Raw genomic sequence first — 25393 nt, 5'->3', positions numbered from 1 at the left:
TACGGGCCTAGATCTTTGGAGATAGACACGGCACGTACAAGCCAAAATCATCTTTTTAGATGTACGCTTCCTGACTTACTCACTCAGGACCTAAAATACTCTCTACGAGCTGTATTATCTTCTGATTTGTTTTTTTATTCATCGTATTCATTGTCAATAATATTTTCCAAATTCTAGCAAACTATCTTAGAAATCAATTCATAGAGATCTATTCCCACTGTTTTGCTAAATTTTACTCTATTCCCACTAAAAACAAAATTCTTATTACAGGTTTTAGCTCCCTCAATTAGCCTCACTAACAAGACCGCGAGTACACTTGATAATATATATATTCGCGGCGGAATATGTAATACAACTCTTTCATCACCTGTTAAAGTTACTCAAAGTAATAAAATTGGGTTGTGGACATTATGTACTATGTTGGGAGTTGCCTTCCAAATAAATATCTATTCGAAAGGAGATTTGATACACCATGGTTTTTACCACCCTTTGACCATGGTATAAGTTCTATTTAGAGTCTATTATATGTGTTTAGAGTCGTTTTAGATGCAGAACTGCGAAGATGCATCAGAAGTTTAGTAATGGATGGAGAGTTTTCCAGGATATGGTGAAGCTCATATTTTGACATCAGAGAGAGAATTGAGTTACCTTTCCAATGCCACCGGGTTTAGGTCGCTCATACAATTTGATCAAAGTAATGCTCGGTTCACTGAAGAGTAGTACGTCTGACGCGCGAGAGAAATCTGTCAAGGTTTTAGTTTAGTGTCGACTGACACCACTTGAGTGCCGAACGACACTTTCGGATTCATGCCCAACAAGTTTTTATCAAGTTCCAAGAATTGACTTTTGGCCCGGAAGTTTATATTATTTACAAAAGAATTCAGAACGCGTTGTAACCTATATTTACTATCTTGTAGCCATTGTTTAGACTAAACGTTGTTTTAGTTTTGGAGAGAAGAAAATAACTCCTTCGGAGTTATCTTGGAACTCCTATTGATTCATTCTATAATATTTATTGAGACTATGATTTGTGCTTTCCTGTCTGAGTAATTCTCATGTTAGATTTAAGGATTTCATGAGTTTAATGTCAAACTGTTAATCATAGGATTGCTAGGATTATTTATCATATTCTATAACAAGGTTCTTTATCACACTAGTTTCTAGAGTATTTAACTTGAACCTAGAATCATAGGATCATTACGAGACACAAGAGTGTATACCTGAACCTAATCATGCTGAATTGAATATCCATTCGGATCGAGAGTTGGTCTAGGATTTTTGTTGAACATATTTGAATCTGGTTTATTGCTTGTTTCATTCATCGAATATGCGGCGAGACTTGGTATTTGATTAGAGTTTAGTTAAGAATCTAATAGTTTACCACATCGAGAGTTTGATAACTTACTGTTTACATTCGAGTTATGGAATTGAATATAATTAAACCATTGGCATCTATTGATTTGTGTTTGATTATTTTGTTTGAAAATCCCTGGATGTAATGCTTTCTTCCTGATAACTTAGAACCGTTCTTTTTACTGCTTTGTTTATTGCTTTCCACTATTCTGCCTAGCTTAATCTGAAGCTAAAGTCTATTATGTGAAACATTGAGTCTTTGTGAATACGATCCTCAAATACTACACTGATCCTCTTATTATAGAGACAAATTTAAAGATTTATTTGAGCATATCAAAGATTTCATAATCATTCCTCGGATATATTTGGATCCGAAAATCCTCCTGGTTCATAAGCCACCATTTCAATATTCAAACAAATCAAATAAAAATTCAAAAGTTCAACTTTGAAATATGGGTGAGTTGAATTTTTTTTCTTATAGCATATTTTCCATATAATTTACGTATACGAAAATTTCCCTATACAATAATCTTTGTAATAATTTTTTTTCTCCAAGATTAGGAAAACAATCATGTATAATAAACACAAGGCACATTCCAAAAATATTCAATAGTCAGACGATTTTTAACTAAATATTTCCTAGTTTTGACTTTTTTATCACTTATCTGCGACATTTCCTGTACTCATGTGGTGTTCAATTAAGTTGTTGTACCAAAAAGCTGATTGCTTAGGTGTTCTTCTGAGAGTTCTGTAGTCAATGTGGAATATTCCAAATCGAAGCTTGTATCCATACAACCATTCGAAATTATCTAATAGTGACCATACAAAATAGCCCTTCACATTTGCTCCATCCCTACAAAAGAGTTTACAATTAATCTTAGAAAGAATTACTAACTGGTAATATGATGCATTTTAATATATATGTAATTAGGTTCCTTGAGAAAATATGAATTGGTTTAAGGACTGATTAAATATAGTTAGGATACCTCATTGCTGCTCTTAAAGCATCCAAATATCCACTGATATAACGTATCCTTTTTCTATCATTTAGAAGTTCTTTTACCGTCGTCTCGGGTTTTTGTAACTCTCCGAGACCTGCAAAACATGATAGCAATTGTTCAAAATGCATTCCAAAAATATGGATATAACTGAAAATCTTGAGGCACTGTACCATTTTCGGTGATGAAAATTGGTATGTTGGGGTATCTTTCTGTTAGATAAATCAACATCTTTCGAAATCCTTCAGGATCAATGTTCAACCAACTTACGTCGGTCTATGAAAAATGAAGCATTTCAAAATTAGTGTTATAAAACGTCATATATACTAGGGAGTCCAATAATTGTTTTCGAAGTATAAATACAAATTTACTTACAAGTTCTCCTATTGAGACATTTCCTTTCTGGATTAATTTCAGTGCGAATCCTTCACTTCTAGAAGCTCCATCTCCAGAATTACAAACAGAGATCAAACAATCCTGGATGAAGTAGCTTGTATAGTGATTAATACCCAAAAAATCTGATTTATAGTCCTTTAGGTTTTCTCCATTCCATTTCTTGAAAAATTCGGCAATGCAGGTCCAAGTAGATTCACCATCTCTTCAGGATATTTCCCATATACAACGGGATCTAGAATCCTGGTATTTTAGTGCACATTAGGTAAGGAAACATGAGCTGTGTAAATAATACACTCATATAATGCATACTCATATATGATATTCTTTTCATCCTAATCACACAACATACCAATTCGAATAAAATGACTGAGCTCTCTCTGCAGCAGTCTTATCTGCAGTTGAATCGCTTATGGGTTCAAACCATGATGTTTGTACCACAATGCCGATTCTTCCCTTTTGTTCTTTCTGTAAACACATCATATGTCGATCAATATTGTACATACAAAATAGTTAAAATATATACATAATAATTCAATTTGTTACCTTATATTTGGTTTGGTATATTTGAACCGCCTTTCCATGTGCAAGGATTGTATTATGCGCAGCTATAAAAGGCTCAGTTTCCGAATTCCCCTGACTACAATTTCCAAACGGCATGGAGCACCGGTTTGGTGGAAACATACCCTTTAGATAGCTTAAGATTATTTGTTGATTTGGTTCGTTTATCGTGATCCAGTGTTTAACTCGGTCTCCAAAATGTTTGAAACATGTATCAGCTAAGTACCCGAATTCTTTCCTAGTAAAAATAATTGAAGAATTAGTTTTAGGTAATATGGTTTAAGCGATAGATACTTTAGTCACTTACTGCATCTCAGAGCTTAACCAGCTCTTAAACCGGTTCTCAAGTTCTTGAGGATAGTCAAAATGGTTCAATGTCACAAATGGCGTAATCCCTGGAAACGTTTACATGAAAATATATGATATTTAGGTTAAAACACACAAGATTAAAACACTGTTCTTCAATAATATTACTAAAAATTATTCAATCAATCATTTTTTGAAAAGATTATAATTATTCAAACATTTTTAATAAAGTTTAAAAGTTATTAAATATAATTAGCCAAGCAGTTTTAAAATTAAACAAAAACGTCAAAATATTTTTCATTTTAAAAACATATAAAAATTTCGAAAACAACTTATGTTTTGCATAGAAATAATATATTATATTTAATTTATTGATAATAATTAATATAGATTAAAACAAAATAGGGTAACTATTACCATTTCTAATGAGAGCGTCGATCAAATCAACCTGTTGTAATGCTTTATGCCCAAATGGTTTATGCCTCCAAGTCTCCCTTCTGTATTTCAAGTGCAAAGGTTTGTTTCTTGTTAATTAAGATTAAATAATGCCAAAAAAGATAAACATTTCAATCTATTTTTATTTTCACATGTGACCCGTGATTCAGTTGACCAGCTCATTGTCTTGCTAAAAGAGGCTCAATGAATGATTCGTTCTATTTTTGTCCAAAAAGAACAATTCATTTTATTTGAGCTGTATTTTTCTTCCAATATGGTTATCACCCACATCATATCATGGAATTGTATCTTCTGATAGTTTGTGATATAATTAGAAGTCGGAAATAACATTTTTAGCAAATGTTTTTCTTTAATTGAGGAATTTCGGACCAAAAGTCATGTTCCTCGTTTGTTAGAAATGTAGAGATTTCTAGCCAATATAAAACTGGCCTTACTGATATCTCGTATTTGAATTATTGTTTGATGAAAAAAAAAAAGATTTATTGTTTGATGATAAAATTTTAATTTTAGCTATGAGTTTAATTATTAAAACCATGTTTTAGAAAGTAAAGACTTACTAGGTAAGACTCTAGACCAAGAAATTGAAAATCTGTAACTGTTGACGCCAAGATAATTCATTGATTTGATATCCTCCTGTAAGAATAAAAGTGAATAGTTTAAACTAAATTTAATCACGTTTTCGCAATAGATATGTAAATATTTAGTTCTTAAATTATTATAAGAAAGTTAATTACCATGAATCGATTATATTGATCAACAGCTATATCTCCATTCCCGCCATCCAATATTTCTCCTGCATTTTGCCATAAAATATTGTCAATGGAATAAACACGGATTAGTGCACACAAAAAAGGGCACAAAAGGTTTTAAAACGATAAATTGCCGACATAAATTTAAATAAAGTTTTTTTTTTTTGCTAAAAAAAATTGAATAGAGTTCGAATAAGGTTCGAATAAAGATGAATTATAAAATCAATTAAAGATGAATAAGTAAATTTAAGTATGATATGCATACATACGTAAACGTGTTTAAAAAAAAAATACATAAGTAAACGTTTGTAGAAAATACAATTTAACATAAAACCAACACGCATGAGAGATCGAACAAAATTTGAACCCATCACCATTTCATTAAAAAATGTTCGTGTAGCTAATCTAAACCAAAACATATTTGATTTAAAAAAAAAAACTAAATAAAAATCGAAGGACAATATAGTTCAGTTTCTACTTTTCTTCAGACCGAACAAATGCAAAACGAATCTAAATAAACACATGCATACCAGGGTTTTCATGGCTAAAGATATCCCAATTGTTCAATCCTTTTCCATCGGTTAAGTACGCACCTTCATACTGAATACATACAGAGACAAACAACCCAAAAAGATTTTTTAAAAACTTAATTTAAAAAAATAAATCAAAATTTGGTATATAAATGAAGAAAAAGATGTACCTGATAAGCAGAGGATGATGTGCCAAACAGGAAATCGGAAGGAAATGGAGATGAATCATCTGAAGAAGGTTGATGAAGACATGAACTGCAAAGAGGAAACAAGAAGCTTTGTAATAAAAATAGAGTTACGAAGTTGGCAGAACTTTTCATTCTTTTTTTTTTTGTGTTTTGTGTATCTTCTGATATTTGGTGGTGTGTACTTTCTTACAAATTAAGTTCCACATTGGAGAATTAGATAAGGAGTGTCTAATATATAAAGAGATGTCCAACTCTAATTAGTACAACGTGGAAAGGAAACTAAAAGTAAATCTATGCGGGCCAGCCTCTAAGGCCTAAAGTGGACAATATCGTACTAATCAGATAATATAGAGTTAGACATGGGCTTAATAAATTCCAACAATTGGTATCAGAGCGGTTTGACGAAGATCTGCAAGATGACCAAAATACCTTTTGAGTAGGAATGAGACCCTTCAAGGTGGAAAGAGAAGTTCGGCAGAGATTAGTCAGAAGATCCTGGAATTGTGGGAAGAACATCCACAAAGCCACTCAAAGTAACTTTGCGACTAAGGTGTCGAATGTCGAAGATGCGACAAGGCACCGAGATGATTCGCTAAAGGAAAGGACACAAGGTGTGTGGTCCTTGATTTGAGGGGGAGAATGAGAGATGTCAATTCAAGTCGACATTGGAAGTTTAGACAAGAAGTGTCTAATATATAAAGAGATGTCCAACTCTAATAGTACGAGGCCTTTTGGGAAGGAGCCCAAAAGGAAATCCATACGGGCCAGCCAATTAGGCCCAAAGTGGACAATATTGTACTAATCAGACAATATAGAGTTGGACACGGGATTTCACAATCCCAACATTATCTATATGTGTCTATATTTATATGAACGTTAAAGAATATTTCGGTTAGATGATAGAGATTTGGTGTATTCTTATCTAAAATATTTCAAAAGACTCTGATTTCTACCAAAGTTGGCCCATCATCCTTGCCCGAGCATTCCGAGATTGACGCTCGAAGAACCATCATCTCGAGAGGGCGTAGTAGACACAAAGTGTTCCACATCGAATGTTGGAAGGGATCATTAGTAATATATAAGATAGATAAATCACTCCACTTATCACCAATTGGTTTTAGGTTGTAAGTCCATCTAATACGTCAACAGCTTTTCATATTATCGCATATTATAACTAAAAAGGTATGTGTATATGCACTAGAGAATTCGGCCAAAAAAAGCACGAACTTTACACGAATCGCCAAAAAAAATCTGTACTCGAGTCTGGCCAAAAAAATATTGTACTTTTATTGACCTTTTTAGTTTATGAAGCAACTTAAGATTGACTGGCCATTTTAGCACCGTGAACCCACATTTAAAACAGTGTTAAGTAAATGTTAAATGTTGGCGTTAAGCGAAACGACGTCGTTTTCAAATGAGATGAAACGACGTCGTTTTACATGATTTGAAAATAAAAAGAAATACACCCCTGGATTCGAACTCGGGTTGATTAGGACAAATGACAAGGTATTTTACCACTGGGCTGGTGGCACTTTCAATTGAGTTACTAACACATTTAATTTTATTTGGTAATGATTGAATATAAAAAAATTCTCTAAAAACTTTAATAGATCTTTAAAATTCCAAAAAATTGAAAAAAAAAAAAATTATAAAATTAATTTTAAAATTAAAATTAAAAATTTTATTTTATTTTTTCTTTAAAAAACCAAAAATATTTCAAAATTAATTTTATAATTTTTTTATTTTTTCAAATTTTTGGAATTTTAAAGATCTTTTAAAGTTTTTAGACAATTTTTTATATTCAATCAGTACCAAATAAAATTAAATGTGTTAGTAACTCCATTGAAAGTGCCACTAGCCCAGTGGTAAAATACCTTGCAATTTGTCCCAACCAACCTGAGTTCGAATCTAAGGGTCTACTTCTTTTTATCTTCAAATCATGTAAAACGACGTTGTTTCACTTAACGCCAACAATAAACGACGTCAATGAAAGTTTTGTGTTTTTTTGGTCAGCTCAAAAGTTTATGTTTCTTTTGGCAATTCGTGCAAAGTTCGTGTTTTTTTTTTTGCCGAATTCTCATATGCACTATCATGAAGTTCCAAAGAAGCTCACGGAAATTTAAAAGAGAAATTGTCAACATGACTCAGAATTTTATTTTAAATGCAAAAGTATATCTTAACTTCAATCAGATGCAAAAATAACTCAAAAACTCTGTGAAATTACAATCAGTCTCTTATCACTAAACAAAAAAGTAGATAGCATTTTTACAAATATAACCTGGGAAAGTCTTATGTAGCTTTGTAAGTCTTGTGCGAGAAGTAGATCTTCAAATTAATATATAAATTTTATAAAAAATATTATTTATCCGGAAAAAATTGAAATCATGTAATTATAAATATTTGTAAATTATATAAATTAAGATCTTGTAAAAGAGAATTGTTTTCAACATAGATGAGTGAATGTAGCGAGTCATGGTATTCTTTGGTTTATGGTTTGATAACATATGTTGTAGTAGTTGTCCAAAAAAAAACATATGTTGTAGTAGTTGTCCAAAAAAAAACATATGTTGTAGTATTGTTTATATTTTAGGTTAGATTTTGAAAGCTTAATTTTTTTTTTGAAAAGTTGAATTTTGACCTAAATATGTTTAGTTTTGTGTATATTAAACACTTTTATAGTTGATTTTAAGTTTTATGAAGTGTTTTTTTCTACTTAGTTAATTATTTTGAGTTTAGGGTTTAGGTGACTTAATTAAGTCTTCCAACAAATAATGCACTAGAAGATTTTTGCGGAAATTTTCTGGGCGAATAGTAAATTTAGGGTTTTGAAGAAACTTTTCTACTAGAAGACTTTGAGTTCTGAATCAAAAATATTTAATTTTATTGGAAATTTTGTCTCTTTATATAATTTTTTTTTTACACATTCTCTCTCAAATGGCTGCAACAAAAATATAATGTTTCTCACTCCAAAACTCTCCAACCTCTCTCTAATTTTTTTGAACTTGAAGACACCAAACTTTATATAAATTTCTCATTTTTGCTTCACGTCTTCCTCATTGATTTATCTTGGTTTTGCATGTTTTTCATTACATGGTTTTCATATTTCACTCCTTTAGAGGTAGATCTACAGATCATTTTTCTTTATTTGGTAATCTCTTGTTGATTAAAACTCTTGCATTTTGAAAAATCTTTTTGTTGTTTAGAGCTCTTACTTTATTTTTGAAAATTTACTCTGTTTTGAACTCTTTTGAATGCTTTTGGATATTCAAGTTATTCAGATTTGAGTGAGACTTTAGAAGACTCCAAGGAAGTCTTCTCGGATGTCTTCTAACATATAATGCATTAGAAGACTTTCAATATGTTTAATAGTGAAGTGAGTCTCTGATGATATTAAATTTCAATAACTTGCTTTTATGAATTTGTTGATTCTAAAATTACGGTTTCGACTTCAAAATTGTATTCTTTTTTATATATTTTGGAACAATACTCTTTTAAGATGTTTTGTTCCCTCTCCCCTTATTTTGACCGCGACCATCACCATCTATCTATGTATTTCGTTTATATTTCCGGTGTGAGGTGCTTCTCATCATCACCGAAAAAGACTCACCTTCGTGCTCTTGTTCTTCCTCGCCTTCTTCTCCTGTAAGATTATTGTAGAACCTAAAATCTACAGAAAGTATTTGATAGTGATCAGGGTTTATCTAGGGAAGACAAATGATGTAGGCAACGATATCTTTATAACACACCAATGTTAAATAGTTTCCAGTATGTAAAAATGGACTTTATTGATGAATAAGATCAAATACAATGGATTGAACTAGATCGAGTGATACAAACGAGATCGGTAAAGAAAGAATCTAAAAATGGGAAGACAACAAGATCGGTGTAAGTGTATAACTCTCTCTAGGCTTTTCAACGTAAGTTCTTCTGTTTCCATTTCTCTTCCTTTATAGTAAGCTGACTTCGAGACCTCTGTGGTATCTCCGCGATCTCAGCTTCTTGTTGCACGATCTCCGCGACTTCTTCTCGAGCTCGTATTCTTGCTACGGGCTCCGGTCCTTTAAGGACCATGCCTTTGATCGCGGCCCATTATGGTATTGACCAAAATTGGGTCCAACATTTGTCCCCCAGCCTCTTTTGATTTGATCGAAAAGGAAAAGGAGCGGTTGTCTTTTGACCCGGCTCTTCTCGTTTGATAACCGATATCACTCTGACTCGGTTTTAATGATCGTTTTCGAAAAAAGCCGTTGTTGGCGCATTTTTTTATTATTATTTTAATCGGTAACGGCTACTTTAGCCGCCGCTAGGGCATAGGCTAGGTCATAATTTCTTTTCTCGATAGCGATGATAGAGCCGTTAAGGTGGCTTATATATACGTAGAGGATCTTCTTTTTACCTCACCTCCGCTTCTTCTTTCTCGTCTCTTTCTCCTTTGCTCTGAATCTTTCTGTTCTTTGAACTTAAGATGTGTTCGTCTTTCAATTTCCCTCATCCGACTACTACAGCCGATGATCTCGAGAACCTTTATAATATGTATGGGGTTGACCATTCCGTCGTCCTCGACTTGGTCGGCACGCATGAGACTCTCGAAATCGTTAGAGAAGGCTACTACAGAGCCTATCTTTCCTTCTTTCATTCCTGCGGTCTTACCTTCCCGATCCCGGAGCCAATACTCGAGGTCTTGGCGGAGCTAGGGTTATCGCTTACCCAGCTTCTCCCGAATTTTCTTAGACATCTTGTCGCCTTCTTGGTTAAGGCTAGGGAGGAGGGTCTTGCTTTTGGTCTTAGCGAGTTTCGTCAGCTCGTTCTGGTGAAGCGGAATAAGCAGAACCCTAGTACTTTCCTCGTGTCTCCGCGCCCAGGTCGCCACGTCATCGAGGACATCCCTTATCGCGACGAGAAGTGGTGCGAGCAATTTTTTGTTTTCAAGATGGATCGAGCGTCTATGGGTGACTTTGACTTCTCCCAGCTTCCCCAGCGTTGGGCCGAGAATATCGGTTAGTTTTCTTTTGCCTATGTGTTGATGATTTCTTTGTTTGAGGAGTCGAAGACTATAACTTTCGTTTATTTTCGTTTGATTCAGTGCCTTCTGGAAGCTCTTCAATGTCAGATGAGATCCACGAACTGATGAGGGTCCTTCGGAGACGTCGTTCGAACTGGTCTACTTTTGATCGAACTCGGATTCAAACTGCCTTCGCCTCGCCGGCAGGGACCGGCAGAGCTCCTTTTGTCGAGGAGTCTGAAGACGAGGCCGAACACTCCCAGGAGGTCGTAGCGACTCTTTCTGTTCAGACCCAGTCTTCAGATCGCCTAACTAGACAACTTGTGAGGAGATCGTCGTTTCGAACTTCTGGGTTTGCATCGAGGGGCCGAGCTTCTAGAAAATCTCCCTTGATCTGGATTCCGACGACGAAGATGTTTCAGGAGAGACTCGACCTCCTGTCTTGTTGAGTAAACGACATCGGTGATCGGAAGGTGCCTTGCCCGGTCCGTCTCGTCCTAGGTTTGTTTCTGAGGGAGATGGTTTTTCGTTTGTGGCCGAAAGCGACCTAATTTCCCTCGCTGGTCGCATGAGGTCCGCGGGTTGTCTTCTCCCATCTCTCGCTTCCTCAGTCGAGAGGGAAGCCTACGCCAAGGTTGCTGTGGTGAGCTCTAAGGTTCGTCTCTCGCCTTCATTCTATTTGAAAAGCTGTTTTGTGGTATTTGCTCATTTCCATTTCTTCTCAGGTGATGGAAGCTTTTAATGAGTATGTCGTGACGATGGAGGATCATGCCGTGGCTTCTCGGAACGGCAAGGAAATCGAGAGTATTGGTTTTGAGATCAAGAGGCTTTCGAAGGAGCTTGAAGCCACCAAGCGAGAAGGGAAGAAGGATGCCGAAAAGATCGAATCTTTGACTGAAGACTGGAGGAGAGTTCATCTGGAGAACGAGACTCTCACATCCCAGATGGTTGCTCAAAGGGCAAGAATTGCGGCGCTCGAGGTCGAGAGAGATCGGGACATTCGCCGCGCTTCTCATATTGCTCGTCACGATACCGCGACAAAGTATCGGGAAGTTCTTGAGTCTTTGAATGATAGGTGGGCGAGCAAGAAGAAGGAAGTGTCTGCTGAGATCTGGATACAAGAAGTGACCGCCAACATCGATCTCCTGAACGAGCTCAAGGATGGGGGCCTGACTGTGGATGCGGAGCTTGCACGATTAAAGGGAATGGAAGGTGACTGCGAGGATCTTGTCGCCCTAACCGCCGTGCCGGATTGGTCGATCTCCCAGCTCGATCTTCCTCGAGTCTCAGATGATTTGGTGGATCAAGTCAGGGGGTCGTCTGTCCCCGATGATTCCGTTTCTAGTTAGTTTTTTTTTGTTTAATATCTTTTTGTTTTTGATGATCTTTGATCTTGATATCTTGGATATCTTTTAATGGATAAGAATAATATTTCGGAATATCCCTGTTTCCTTAGCTTTCGAGATTCTTTTTGTTCGGGTTGTTGAGATATGGCGAGGTTCCGATCCCTATAAAGCTTTGGCTTTGTTATAGGATTCGTCATAGTATCTCATTTAGTTTCGTTTTTGCTTGCTAAAGGAATATGACTTCGAGAAGATCCAACTCTCGCGATTCCAACAGGGTACGAACTCGAACTGGTAGTGCCAATGCGGAACGTATTCGATCCGGAGATGTGAGTGATGCGCTCACAGAAGTTCTTCGTGAGGAGACCCAACTTCTGCGGCCTTCAACCCAAGGGGCCAAAGACCCCGAGGGTGAAAAATCTGTTACTCGCGTTAAGTCGAGTAGCGCAATGGGTTCGGAGGGGCGTGATCGTCCTCTGAAGAACGATAAAACGAATGGTTCGGATCGTCGTCTTGGTGACTCGGGCAAAGCGGCTGTTGCTAAGCCGTTCCACTGGCAGTTCTCGCATTCCAAGGATTGTCCTATTACGGAAGATCCAGATAGTGTTGCTCATTTGGTGAAGCACTTCAAACCTGCTGGATGTCCACTTCCCTCTCTGCGTAATATGACGGAGCACGAGGCTTACGTAAAGATGGCTGTGGCCCATGCCAAGGTCATTCCTTTTGAAATTTGGTCCTTGTCGAATCTTTTGTTCGTTTTGTCTAAACTGATTTGTCATGTTTCAGGCTATTGAGGCTAACAACGAGTTTGCGGTGACTTTAGAAAAACACCTGCAAGATGTTCCGCGTTCTGACGAACTTTATGAAATAAAGAAGGTCGTTCGTGAGCTAAAGCTCGGTCTAAAGATGGCTCAAGACCGGGAGTGTGCCAATGCTGCTCAACTGGCTGCCGCTGAAAAGCTGGGGAATCAGGCTGCTTCACTCGAAGCTCGTCTACAAGTTGTGAGTAACGAAAGGAAGTCGGCCCACGAGCAAGTTTCTTTTTGGAAGCGAAGGTTGAATCTTCTGCCAATAAGTTCTCTGACGACCTTAGCCGCGCGACTCATGAGGCCAAAACGACTATCGCGGATAGCTACTTGGATGTGCTGGTCTCCCTGAAGGAGAAATGGGAAAAGAATAAGGCTGCAACTGATTGCGAGGCTCGTCTTTAGGAAGTCGTGGCAAATATACATCTCTTGAAGGAGATCATGAGCAACAATCTCCTAGCTTCGGATGAGTTATTGCGGCTTCGAGCGAAGGAGATCGAGCTTGGGTCCGAGATCGATGTGATGGCCACTTCGGATTTCTCCGTTGGGAAGCTCGACCTGCCTCATATTTCGGAGGATCTGCCGGAGGATTTCTTCGATAAGGTCCCTTCTGCGGCGGATGACGTGGCGAAGTGCTCGGGTGATCGCACGGGAACGTTAAGATATGAACGGAGAGACATGTTTTAGGATCTCGTATCGTTTAGATATCATGTCTTTGAGATGTCTGAGACCAATGCGATGGGTTTAGGGCAAGACCTAGGTTTACTCTCGGTTTTAAGGTTTGTGCGGTGACTAGCCGGCTATCGATTTTCCTGTTGCGAATTCTACTTGATTCGTACCGATTTAAAGTCCGCGATAGGTTCTCGGCTTATATGACTTGTATGGTATGAATCGAGCATCTTTCCAGAGACAATTTTTAAGCCAACTGGAAGTGCTAGACCAAAATTTTGGATTTTTTTTGTAGCGCGCTTTCATCCTTGTGTTGGACGTTTGAAGATCAAAAGAGTGATCAAGTTGCGTTTGTTTAAGACGGCTGATGTGTTCGTCGGGGCCAATCGACAAACGGAGTGTAAGGTTTTTGTGGTCGCGTTCGGACAATTTGTTCGCATCGTCTCGACTTTTAACTTGGCGACGTCTCGCAGTTATTTCGAAAACTATACGTATATTTTCGGTGCTCAAGAGAGATTGTTTTGCGAATTTGGGCCGTATGAGGCCGCTGACAAGAGTCTTAACGTTTGTAGATTTTCTAAGCGTGTTCTGAGACTTCTGCGTTAATTGAAGCGCATGTGTCTTAATAAAAAGGAGCGACACATATCGTAGTAAAATTTTTCGAAATCTCTAAAAAACTTGATTACAATAACGCATCTTTTCCTATGTGGGAGTATACGAGTATACGCACCCACTCCCCCCCCCCCTTTTTAGAGAGGGGGATAGCTGAACTCGTCTTTCGACAAACTGCCTACGTACCTCTTTCGAGGATCAAGCCATCTCGTAGTTCTATTTTAAGCCGCGAGCGTTTTTACTCGGCGGTTGTAGCCGTGCTGACCGCCTTGATCGTGATGACCGTGGCCGGGTCAGCGTTCTCTTCCGGATGTTCCGGTTGAGTTGTAGTGTCGGCTTCAGACTCGTGTTGAGTTTCGACGCCCGAAGCGTTTGCGTCAGCGGACGATGTTAAATCGTCTTTTCTTTAAACGTTTTTGGCCGAAGATTGACCTATCTTCGTGCACTTGCGATTTGCCGCTGCAGAAGTAGTCATTTGCCTTAACTTGTGCTCCGCAAGGAAGCATAGTTGCGACTGTTTCTGACATCCCCAGATAGCTGCGACTCCGTTTGGGGTCAGGAATTTGACACCAGGTGGTACGTCGATGGAACGGCTTGCATGGCGTTGAGCCATGGGGTTCCCATGATCACGTTGTAGATGGCAGGATGATCGACTACCGCGAATTCGACGATTTTTGTGATCTCCTTGGCCATGACTGGTAGCTGAATCGACCCGAGGGTCATCGATACTTCGCCTGAAAAACCTGTGAGCGGTTACGGCGTTGGAGTTACTTCTCCGAGTTCGATGCTCATCCGATTGAGAGTGTCGCGGAAGATTACATTGACCGTGCTTCCTGTGTCAATGAGTACTCTTCCGACGTCCAGATCTCGTATGACGAGATCTATAACGAGCGGATCGCAGTGAGGTTGATCGATCTCGCCGGCTTCCTCCTTTGTGAAGGTGATTGAGCAATTCTGATCATCTCGGGTAGGAGACCATGTAGGCCAGTTTGCGCTTGACTCCGCCTTCCACTGGTAAGCCTTGATGGCCGAAACCGTATCGTTGCGGAATTGTGATCCTCCAATGATCATGTTGGCTCTGCGACGATTGTTATCGTTCCCTTTGTCGTCCGGCCTTCTGCCGCGTTTATCCCCAGATTGGTTTCTTTGAGGAGATTTCTCCGCGGGAGGATTTCTGTCCGCCTTCGGGGGGCGATCGGTCTCGAGGATGAGATCTTTCACGCTGGTCACTTCCGAGAGCTCTCCAGCTAGTAGCTTCGCGGCCAGCCTTGCTCCCAAGACTTTGCAGTTAGTCGTGGAGTGTCCTCGGGACTGGTGGAACTCACAGAAGGTGTTTTCATCATATCATTGATTGCGAGTCCACGTATTACCCGTGGTTCGGCCCTGGTCCGAGCTGATCGCGTAATTGTGCTCTCCTTGGAGATCTTCCCTCTCGTGATGGACATACTTGTCGTTACGAGGGTTCTTCTTCTTCGTTTTTGGATCTACATCTTTCGAGGATGGTCTCGCCGACTTATGTTTTTGCGATAAGACTTTTGTTTCTTCCTCGATCATGATGTAGTCTGTCGCCTTGTGGAGGGCGTCCTGGATCGTCCGCGGTTTGTCGAGGGCTATCCATTTTCTGAATTTCGACTTGTACCAGAGTGCCTTTCTTAGCGCATCAATGGCCACCTTGTTGCTTATCCCACTGACCCTGGACATTACCAACTTGAATCGGCTGATGAACTCGCGGAGGGGTTCGTCTTCCCTCTGGGACAGACTCCAGAGATCGACATCGGAAGTTTCTCTATCTATGAACATAGAGTATTGCTTGAGAAATTCCGATGCGAGCTGTCGGAAACTTCCGATAGAGTTTCGCTTAAGGCGTGCAAACCATTCGAGGGCTGCCCCTTCCAGATTCTCGACGAACAGGTGGCAGTAGCTGGCATATTTTTCGCCGTCCTTCAGTCTCGCTCTTCCCATCGTGATGTGGAAAGCCTGAAGGTGCGCCCTCGGATCGGTCGTACCATCATACTTCGGTACTTTGAGTTTTCCTGGATCGGATACCCTCATATCTGAGATGCAAGTGGTGAAGGGGGTCTTCCGAGCCCCTTCCAGCAGCCTGTCGATCTCGGGGGCCGTGCTGGTAGCGTGACGGATTTGGGATTTCACGGCTCTTACTTCTGCTGCAGTCTTGGTGAGATAGTCACGAAGATCGCGGATATCCGACGTCTCGCCAGCAGATTTATGAGCCTGTCGGCGTTTACTGCGAGTGAGCTCGGTTTGCTTTTCAGCCAGCTCTTCTTGTTCGTTCCAATAGAGATTCCTCCTCTTCTGTCATTGGTTTGTCGAAGGGAGAGCTTTCCCGAGCGAATCGGCTTCTGGTCCTCCTTGGATGTCTGTCGACGTCCTCATCAGTATCGTTGGAGACATCGCTAGGATCCAGGTCGACGTGTTCGACTTCGTTAACCTCCCAAACCTTCGCGAAAGTCGGAGGACTTTCAGGGTTTCCCTTTTCGATGGGAGATTTCTCGCTAGGGTTATGACCTGAAGGTCGCTCCTGCGTGGCTCCTGGCCTGTTGAGTGGGGTTGCGAAGTCGAGTCTTTTCCCGCGGACTTTAGTGGTTCCGCGGGGGTGGATTGCTCGAGTCCTTGTCGTTAAAGTTTCAACTTGTTTGGTAAAGGTGCTCACGAGCTTATCCTGTTCTTCTGACCTTTTTTCGTAGGTGGCGAACATCTTTTTAAACTTCTCGAGCGCCGCGGCGTTCGCTGGTGCGTTGGCCGCGGGTACGTCCGCTGCGGGAGTGTGGAGATCAGTGCCACTGCTTCCGTTAAGAGGAGTCTTCACGTTATCCGCGTCGTCAGTTGACATGTCTGGCTGAGCGTGATGTGGTTGTTGGGGTCAAAAATGGTTACGACGAAGTTATCGTCAAAATCGCCGTAAAATACAAGTATGTCTTTTCGAAACAAATCATGCTCGGTCAAGAGAACGTCGCAACATATGTTTCCGAGATAAAGCTTCGTTCGAATTATATTTAGATCGAACATAAGCCATCAGAAACATACCCAGACCAGTTACAGATAGGTCCGAGTATGACGATCGGAACACGGACGAACCAAGCTCGGTCATTATGCTACTACTGCACATGCACGCTGTCCGGTCGCTACGTAGCGACCGAGCTCACAGATAGGTCCGAGTATGACGATCAGAACACGGACGAACCAAGCTCGGTCATTATGCTACTACTGCACATGCACGCTGTCCGGTCGCTACGTAGCGACAAAGCGTCTGTTCCGCTCGGTCGCTACGTCGATACGACAATTAGTCCATGCATTCTCGTCTACCCTTCGATGCTATCTCCCGAAGACCGTAGTGAACCCATTTCATGTTTCCCGCCGTTCTAAGTCATCGATCAAACTTTACGGTAAAAACCGCAGAAAGTTCATTCTTTATCGAAAGAACCCGTAATAAACGCTTCGAGTCAGAAGACGGCTTAAAGGGACCTAAGACATGACTCGAGGCCCAACTTACGATTTCTTAACCAACAGCCTGTAAGCCGCATGACGGATTACGCTTGGTTCGCAAGAAAAGATAAATGTCAAGTTTCCACGGATAAATACGAAATTTTGAAGATAATTACGAGGATCGGAAAAAATGGAATATCTCCATTTTTATGCTATGACGGCTTAAGGGCAGAAGGGGAAAAGCACAAACCGACCTAGGAGACAATATATAAGGAGTCCAAGGCGAGAAGCATGGGGGAAGGACTTTTCAGAGCAAACATAGCATTTAGAGCAATTAGGCATATTTCCGTTTTTGTTATTCGAGCTGCGACTCAATTAGGTTATTGCCATCTTAGGGTTTTAGAACTAGGAATCTCGCCGACAGCTCTCGTAGCCCAGGCTCTTACCTTGTTCTAACGCTTAAACGCGAATTCGTAATAAGATCTACTTTGCTCTCTTTTCGATTTCTTATACTTTATCTTTGTTATTCTTGTGTTCTGATTGCTTGGCGTGTGGTATTAGCAGATAACTGAGGACGCGGATAACGTGCAGACTCCTCTTAACGGAAGCAGTGGCACTGATCTCCACACTCCCGCAGAGGACGTATCCGCGGCCAACGCACCAGCCAACGCCGCGGCGCTCGAGGAGTTTAAAAAGATGTTCGCCACCTACGAAAAAATGTCAGAAGAACAGGATAAGCTCGTGAGCACCTTGACCAAACAAGTTGAAACTTTAACGACAAGGACTCAAGCAATCCGCCCCCGTGGAACCACTAAAGTCCGCGGGAAAAGACTCGACTTCGCAACCCCACTCAACAGGCCAGGAGCCGCGCAGGAACGACCTTCGGGTCAAAACCCTAGCGAGAAATCTCTCATCGAAAAAGGAAACCCTGAAAGTCATCTGCCTCTCGCGAAGGATTCGGAGGATAACGAAGTCGAGCACGTCGACCTGGATCCTAGCGATGTCTCCAACGATACTGATGAGGACGTCGACAGACATCCAAGGAGGACCAGAAGCCGATTCGCTCGGGAAAGCTCTCCCTTCGACAAACCAATGATAGAAGAGGAGGAAATCCTCTATTGGAACAAACAAGAAGAGCTGGCTGAAAAGCAAACCGAGCTCACTCGCAGTAAACGCCGACAGGCTCATAAATCTACTTGCGAGACGTCGGATATCCGCGATCTTCGTGACTATATCACCAAGACTGCGGCAGAAGTAAGAGCCGTGAAATCCCAAATCCATCACGCTACCAGCGCGGCCCCCGAGATCGACAGGCTGCTGGAAGGGGATCGGAAGACCCCCTTCACCACTCGCATCTCAGATATGAGGGTATCCAATCCAGGAAAACTTAAAGTACCGAAGTATGATGGTACGACCGATCCGAGGGCGCACCTTCAGGCTTTCCACATCACGATGGGAAGAGTGAGACTAAAGGACGGCGAAAAATACGCCGGCTACTGCCGCCTGTTCGTCGAGAATCTGGAAGGGGCAGCCCTCGAAAGGTTCGCACGCCTTAAGCGAAACTCTATCGGAAGTTTCCGACAGCTCGCATCGGAATTTCTCAAGCAATACTCTATGTTCATAGATTGAGAAACTTCCGATGTCGATCTCTGGAGTCTGTCCCAGAGGGAAGACGAACCCCTCCGCGAGTTCATCAGCCGATTCAAGTTGGTAATGTACAGCGTCAGTGGGATAAGCGACAAGGTGGCCATTGATGCGCTCAGAAAGGCGCTCTGGTACAAGTCGAAATTCAGAAAATGGATAGCCCTCGACAAACTGCGAGTTCCACCAGTCCCGAGGACACTCCACAACTAACTGCAAAGTCTTGGGAGCAAGGCTGGCCGCAAAGATACTAGCTGGAGAGCTCTCGGAAGTGACCAGCGTGAAAGATCTCATCCTCTAGACCGATTGCCTCCGAAGACGGACAGAAATCCTCCCGCGGAGAAATCTCCTCAAGGAAACCAATCTGGGGATAAACGCAGCAGAAGGCCGGACGACAAGGGGAACGATAACAATCGTCGCAGAGTCAACATGATCATTGGAGGATCGCAATTCTGCAACGATACGGTTTTGGCCATCAAGGCTTACCAGCGGAAGGTGGAGTCGAGCGCAAACTGGCCTACATGGTCTCCTACCCGAGATGATCAGAATTGCTCAATCACCTTCACAAAGGAGGAAGCCGGCGGGATCGATCAACCTCACTGCGATCCGCTCGTCATAGATCTCGTCATACGAGATCTAGAAGTCGGAAGAGTACTCATTGACACGGGAAGCACGGTCAATGTAATCTTCCGCGACACTCTCAATCGGATGAGCATCAAACTCGGAGAAGTAACTCCAACGCCGAAACCGCTCACATGTTTTTCAGGCGAAGTATCGATGACCCCCGGGTCGATTCAGCTACCAGTCATGGCCAAGGAGATCACAAAAATCGTCGAATTCGCGGTAGTCGATCATCCTGGCATCTACAACGTGATCATGGGAACCCCATGGCTCAACGCCATGCAAGCCGTTCCATCGACGTACCACCTGGGTGTCAAATTCCCGACCCCAAACAGAGTCACAGCTATCTGGGGATGTCAGAAACAGTCGCGACTATGCTTCCTCGCGGAGCACAAGTTAAGGCAAATGACGACTTCTGCAACGGCAAATCGCAAGCGCACGAAGATAGGTCAATCTTCGGCCAAAAACATTTAAAGAAATGACGATTTAACATTGTCCGCTGACGCAAACGCTTCGGGCGTCGAAACTCAACACGAGTCCGAAGCCGACACTACAACTCAACCGGAACATCCAGAAGAGAACGCTGACCCGGCCACGGTCATCACGATCAAGGCGGTCAGAACGGCGACAACCGCCGAGTAAAAACGCTCGCGGCGTAAAATAGAACTACGAGATGGCTTGATCCTCGAAAGAGGTACGTACGCAGCTCGTCGAAAGACGAGTTCAGCTATCCTCCTCTCTAAAAGGGGGGGGGAGTGGGTGCGTATACTCGTATACTCCCACATAGGAAAAGATGCGTTATTGTAATCAAGTTTTTTAGAGATTTCAAAAAAATTTACTACGATATGTGTCGCTCCTTTTTATTAAGACACCTGCGCTTCAATTAACGCAAAAGTCTCAGAACACGCTTAGAAAATTTACAAACGTTAAGACTCTTGTCAGCGGCCTCATACGGCCCAAAATCGCAAAACAATCTCTCTTCAGCACCGAAAATATACGTATAGTCTTCGAAATAACTGCGAGACGTCGCCAAGTTAAAAGTCGAGACGATGCGAACAAATTGTCCGAACTAGACCACAAAAACCTTACACTGCGTTCGTCGATTGGCCCCGACGAACACATCAGCCGTCTTAAACAAACGCAACTTGATCACTCTTTTGATCTTCAAACGTCCAACACAAGGACGAAAGCGTGCTACAAAAAAAATCCGAAATTTTTGTCTAGCACTTCCAGTTGGCTTAAAAATTGTCTCTGGAAAGATGCTCGATTCATACCATACAAGTCATATAAGCCGAGTACCTATCGCGGACTTTAAATTGGTACGAATCAGGTAGAAATCGCAACAGGAAAATCGATAGCCGGCTAGTCACCGCACAAACCTTAAAAGCGAGAGTAAACCTAGGTCTTGCCCTAAACCCATCGCATTGGTCTCAGACATCTCAAAGACATGATATCTAAACGATACGAGGTCCTAAAACATGTCTCTCCGTTCATATCTTAACGTTCCCAAAAGTTCGTAAGAATAAATAATTTTTACGAAAAACTCACGTCTCGAACAAACCAACAAATTGAACGCCTCAACGAAATTAAATATGAGAAGACAACTCATGTTTACTTCAAACCCACTCGAAACAAAGTAACTCAAACAAACATCCATTTTATATATATAAACCGCATAGCGGTAGGGGTTCAAAGCCACCAACGGCCAGTCCCGATAAAAATGAAAGCGGCCAAAACAGGCCCATACAAAGTTCGAAGACCACACTCGGCCGGACATGTATGAACGAAAGCCACACTTGGCCGCAGAATACTAGATAAGGGAAAAACTTCTTCCCGTCAAACACTCACCTCTCACAGATCAAAGTTAAAATTCCCGGACAAGGAAGCTCCGAATGCATCCGCTGGATAGTTCACTTCCTCATCGTCACCAACAAACTCGGTCGTGGTCTCTACGGTATCAGGAGAAACCGGGATGGGATCCCAGAATCCCAGAATCCTCCCATCGATCGGAGAAATGAGCGTCTCAGCGTGAGCATGATCCTTCATGCCGCCCTTCATTAACTCCATCTCCCTCTCAAAAACGTAGTCATCCGCCCGCGTCTTCCAAAGGCTCCGAACTGAACCGCAACACTCATGAAATTCGCCTAGCGAGTTGAAAGCATCCTTGAGGTTCCCGTACTTGACCTGGAATTGAGAGGCGCGAGTCTTCAACACCTCGACAATCTCCCTCTTGCCCTTCTGTTCCGCCCTACGAACAGCCCTCGCATGATCACGAGCGAGTTGAGCATCTCGCGCCAACATCTCGTCTCGCATGCAAGCAAGATCCTTTTCCGCCTTCTCTTCTTTAAAGCGATAGATCATGGCTTCTCTATGGCTCGCCTCAATGGCCGATCCAAGTAAGTTCAAGCCCTGTAAAACCGATTGACACGTTATAAGCAAAATATATATATATATATATACTTGAAACGATCGTCAAAATTCTTAAAGCCTATACCCCGTTGATGATACGAGATCCTTCCGCGACGACTTTCGGCCTCCCCGACTCGTTCGTAGCTGTAGGAGCATCGAAGCCCGAGGGAAGACCAGCAAAGAAATCATCAAAGTCCAGAATAGGGACCTCGCTCGTACCGCTTCCATTGCCGAAAGCAAGGTCTGGATCCCATCCTGGAAGCATGCAATCGTTCACAGAAAACTCCAGGTCACCGAGGTCAATATCTTTCCCCTTCGAAGAATTCAGCCCCGTCACGACCGTGGGAGCAGCGTCAGGACCTTGATCATCGGGCTCGGAATCACTCCCTAGTTCCCCGCCCAAAGCAGGACTAGGATGCACAAACCTCAACGCCTTTCGAACTCTCTTCGGCGTAAAGGAAGTCCAGAAAAAAGGACCGTTCCTGAGCAGATCCCTCACCGCGATAATGTCCTCAGGAAACAGAGCAAGAGGATTGATGAAGGGACGATCGTTCAGAAACCTCCGGAACTATGGGATACAACTCTTTTCAACAGACGCAGCGTCTACACGGACGAAGAAGGAAAAATTCTTCCACGAGTTGAGTTAGAAGTAAACCCCTTAACCACTGACATGAAGTTCCGAGGTACCAGCCTGTACTTGTCCGTATCCTTGATGATCTGTAACCTAAGAAGCGCTTCGAAGTGATCGACGGTAAGGGAGATACCATGCTCGTAGCTCAGGATCAGGACTCCAATGAGGTGCTGGATGCCAAGGGGATTCAGTTGGCTCATCGCCACCTCGAAATGATCCAACACACGGACAATAATTTTTGGAATCGGGAACCACAAGCGACAGCGCACTACGAATGCTTCGTAGCAAGTAAAGTAACCCTCCGGGGGACTACTAGCGCGCTCTCCTTGACAAGGAACCCGGAACTCCACCGCATCCAAAATCCGATAGAACGACCGCATGATCTCGAGGAATTCGCTAGTACTCCGGTCGGGCGACAGTTCATGACCGGGAATGATTTCTCTTTTGGAGGCGTGATCGAACCATAACACGCCACCCACCATTCCTCATTCTCGGCTGGGTCTACCGAATGAGGAACGAATTCTATCTTTGGCACAAGGAGCTTTTCAGAAACGTTCGCGGGCAAGGACCCTTTCTTCGAACTCCTCTTCTTACTCGACATCTCGTGTTTTCTTTTTTAATCAAGAAAGAAATGATAGAGAGAAAGAAAAAAAAAAGAAGAAGGAATTTTTCAAGAAACCTCTCTATGAGAATGAGTAAGTGTAAAGGTTGTGAAAAAGTTACCTCCCTTCTTATAGGCATGAGAAATTACTATTTACTTGCGGATTTTCAGACACGAACTTCGCCCAAATACACCAATATCGTCCGAACTAGCCATACCGCACGTTGGAATCTCACTAGAAATCCACGATCCTAACGAGCTGGGGGACTAACTGTTGGGATCGAAAACGGTTACGACGAAGTTAACGTCCAAATCCCCGTAAAATACAAGTATGTCTTTTCGCAACAAATCATGCTCGGTCAAGAGAACGTCGCAACGTATGTTTCCGAGATAAAGCTTCGTTCGAATTCTATTTAGATCGAACATAAGCCATCGGAAACATACCCAGACCAGTTACGGATACGTCCGAGTATGACGATCGAAACACGGACAAACCAAGCTCAGTCATTACGCTACTACCGCACATGCACGCTGTCAGGTCGCTACATAGTGACCGAGCTCGAGCCGAAGCTCGGTCGCTACGTAGCGACCGAGCTCGAGCCGAAGCTCAGTCGCTACGAGCTCGGTCGCTACGTAGCAACCAAGCTATTCCGAAATGTCGATACAACAATTAGTCCATGCATTCTCGTTTACCCTTCGATGCTATCTCCCAAAGACCATAGTGAACCCATTTCATGTTTCCCGCCGTTCTAAGTCATCGATCAAACTTTACGGTAAAAACCGCGGAAAGTTCGTTCTTTATCGAAAGAAGCCGTAATAAACGCTTTGAGTCAGAAGATGGCCCAAAGGGACCTAAGACATGACTCGAGGCCCAACTTATGATTTCTTAACCAACAGCCCGTAAGCCGCATGACGGTTTACGCTTGGTTCGCAAGAAAAGATAAATGTCAAGTTTCCGCGGATAAATACAAAATTTTGAAGATAATTATGAGGATCGGAAAAAATGGAATATCTCCATTTTTATGCTATGACGGCTTAAGGGCAGAAGAGAAAAAGTGCAAACCGACCTAGGAGACAATATATAAGGAGTCCTAGGCGAGAAGCATGGGGGAAGGACTTTTCAAAGCAAACTTAGCATTTAGAGCAATTAGGCATATTTCCGTTTTTGTTATTCGAGCTGCGACTCAATTAGGTTATTGCCGTCTTAGAGTTTTAGAACTAGGAATCTCGCCGACAGCTCTCGTAGCCCAGGCTCTTACCTTGTTGTAACGCTCAAACGCGAATTCGGAATAAGATCTACTTTGCCCTCTTTTCGATTTCTTATACTTTATCGTTGTTATTCTTGTGTTCTGATTGCTTGGCGTGTGGTATTAGCAGATATCCTGGACCTCTGGGAAATAAGGGTTTTCCTAGTTTCCTTATTTTAACGGAAATCGACAGTGCGAATTTCGGTTCCCACAATGGTGAATTCAGCATAGCAGAGTAGCTTTAGGGACTTTCTTTGTTTTTCCCTCTGCCTTTTGTTGCTTTATTTTTTATTTTTATATAATAAAGAAGGGATCGTGGGTCCCAATTTATTTGTTGCCATTTTTATGTTTTAAGTGAGGCCAATCTTTTGGGGCCATGTGTCGATTTGTTGTAGATACTTTTATCGACAGTTTCGATGTAACAAAAGATTTTGTTAGCTAGTTTTGTCGCGCTTGTTGGCGGAGTTGGCCGCGACCGAGGACTTGATCAGGGTCCTGGTTTTTGGTCAACTGTCGCAGCTATGCGATTTTCTGACACGAGAAGTCTGATGTGTTCAAATGTCTAAGAACTATATTTATTAAGATGTCGGATTCTGTTTCGTTACATATTTGTGAAACGAAGGCAGTTTTTGATATTGTCGTGCCGTTGTTCTTCGGGTGTTGCGATATGCCCACTTTGAGTTCTATAGGTGGAAGGTGACTGGACTCGTGTTGTGAGTTGCCTACGTACCCTCGTCGAGGGATCAAGTCATAACATAGTTCGATTATTTTCCCAGGGATAGGGTCTTTTGTTCGATTGTTCGTGTCCGTAGCTACGTCTGTCGTTAATTTTG

At 41.9% G+C, this 25393-nt stretch overlaps 1 pseudogene; it reads right to left on the bottom strand.

Annotated features, from left to right (window-relative positions):
* Positions 1-1838: 1838 nt before the first annotated feature.
* LOC125586253 lies at positions 1839-6539 on the bottom strand (annotated as a pseudogene).
* Positions 6540-25393: the final 18854 nt, after the last annotated feature.

This window comes from Brassica napus, chromosome C4, assembly GCF_020379485.1.
Source record: "Brassica napus cultivar Da-Ae chromosome C4, Da-Ae, whole genome shotgun sequence".
NCBI lineage: Eukaryota > Viridiplantae > Streptophyta > Magnoliopsida > Brassicales > Brassicaceae > Brassica > Brassica napus.
Note: the sequence above shows the minus strand (reverse complement) of the source record. Positions and strands in the feature narration are given on the sequence as shown.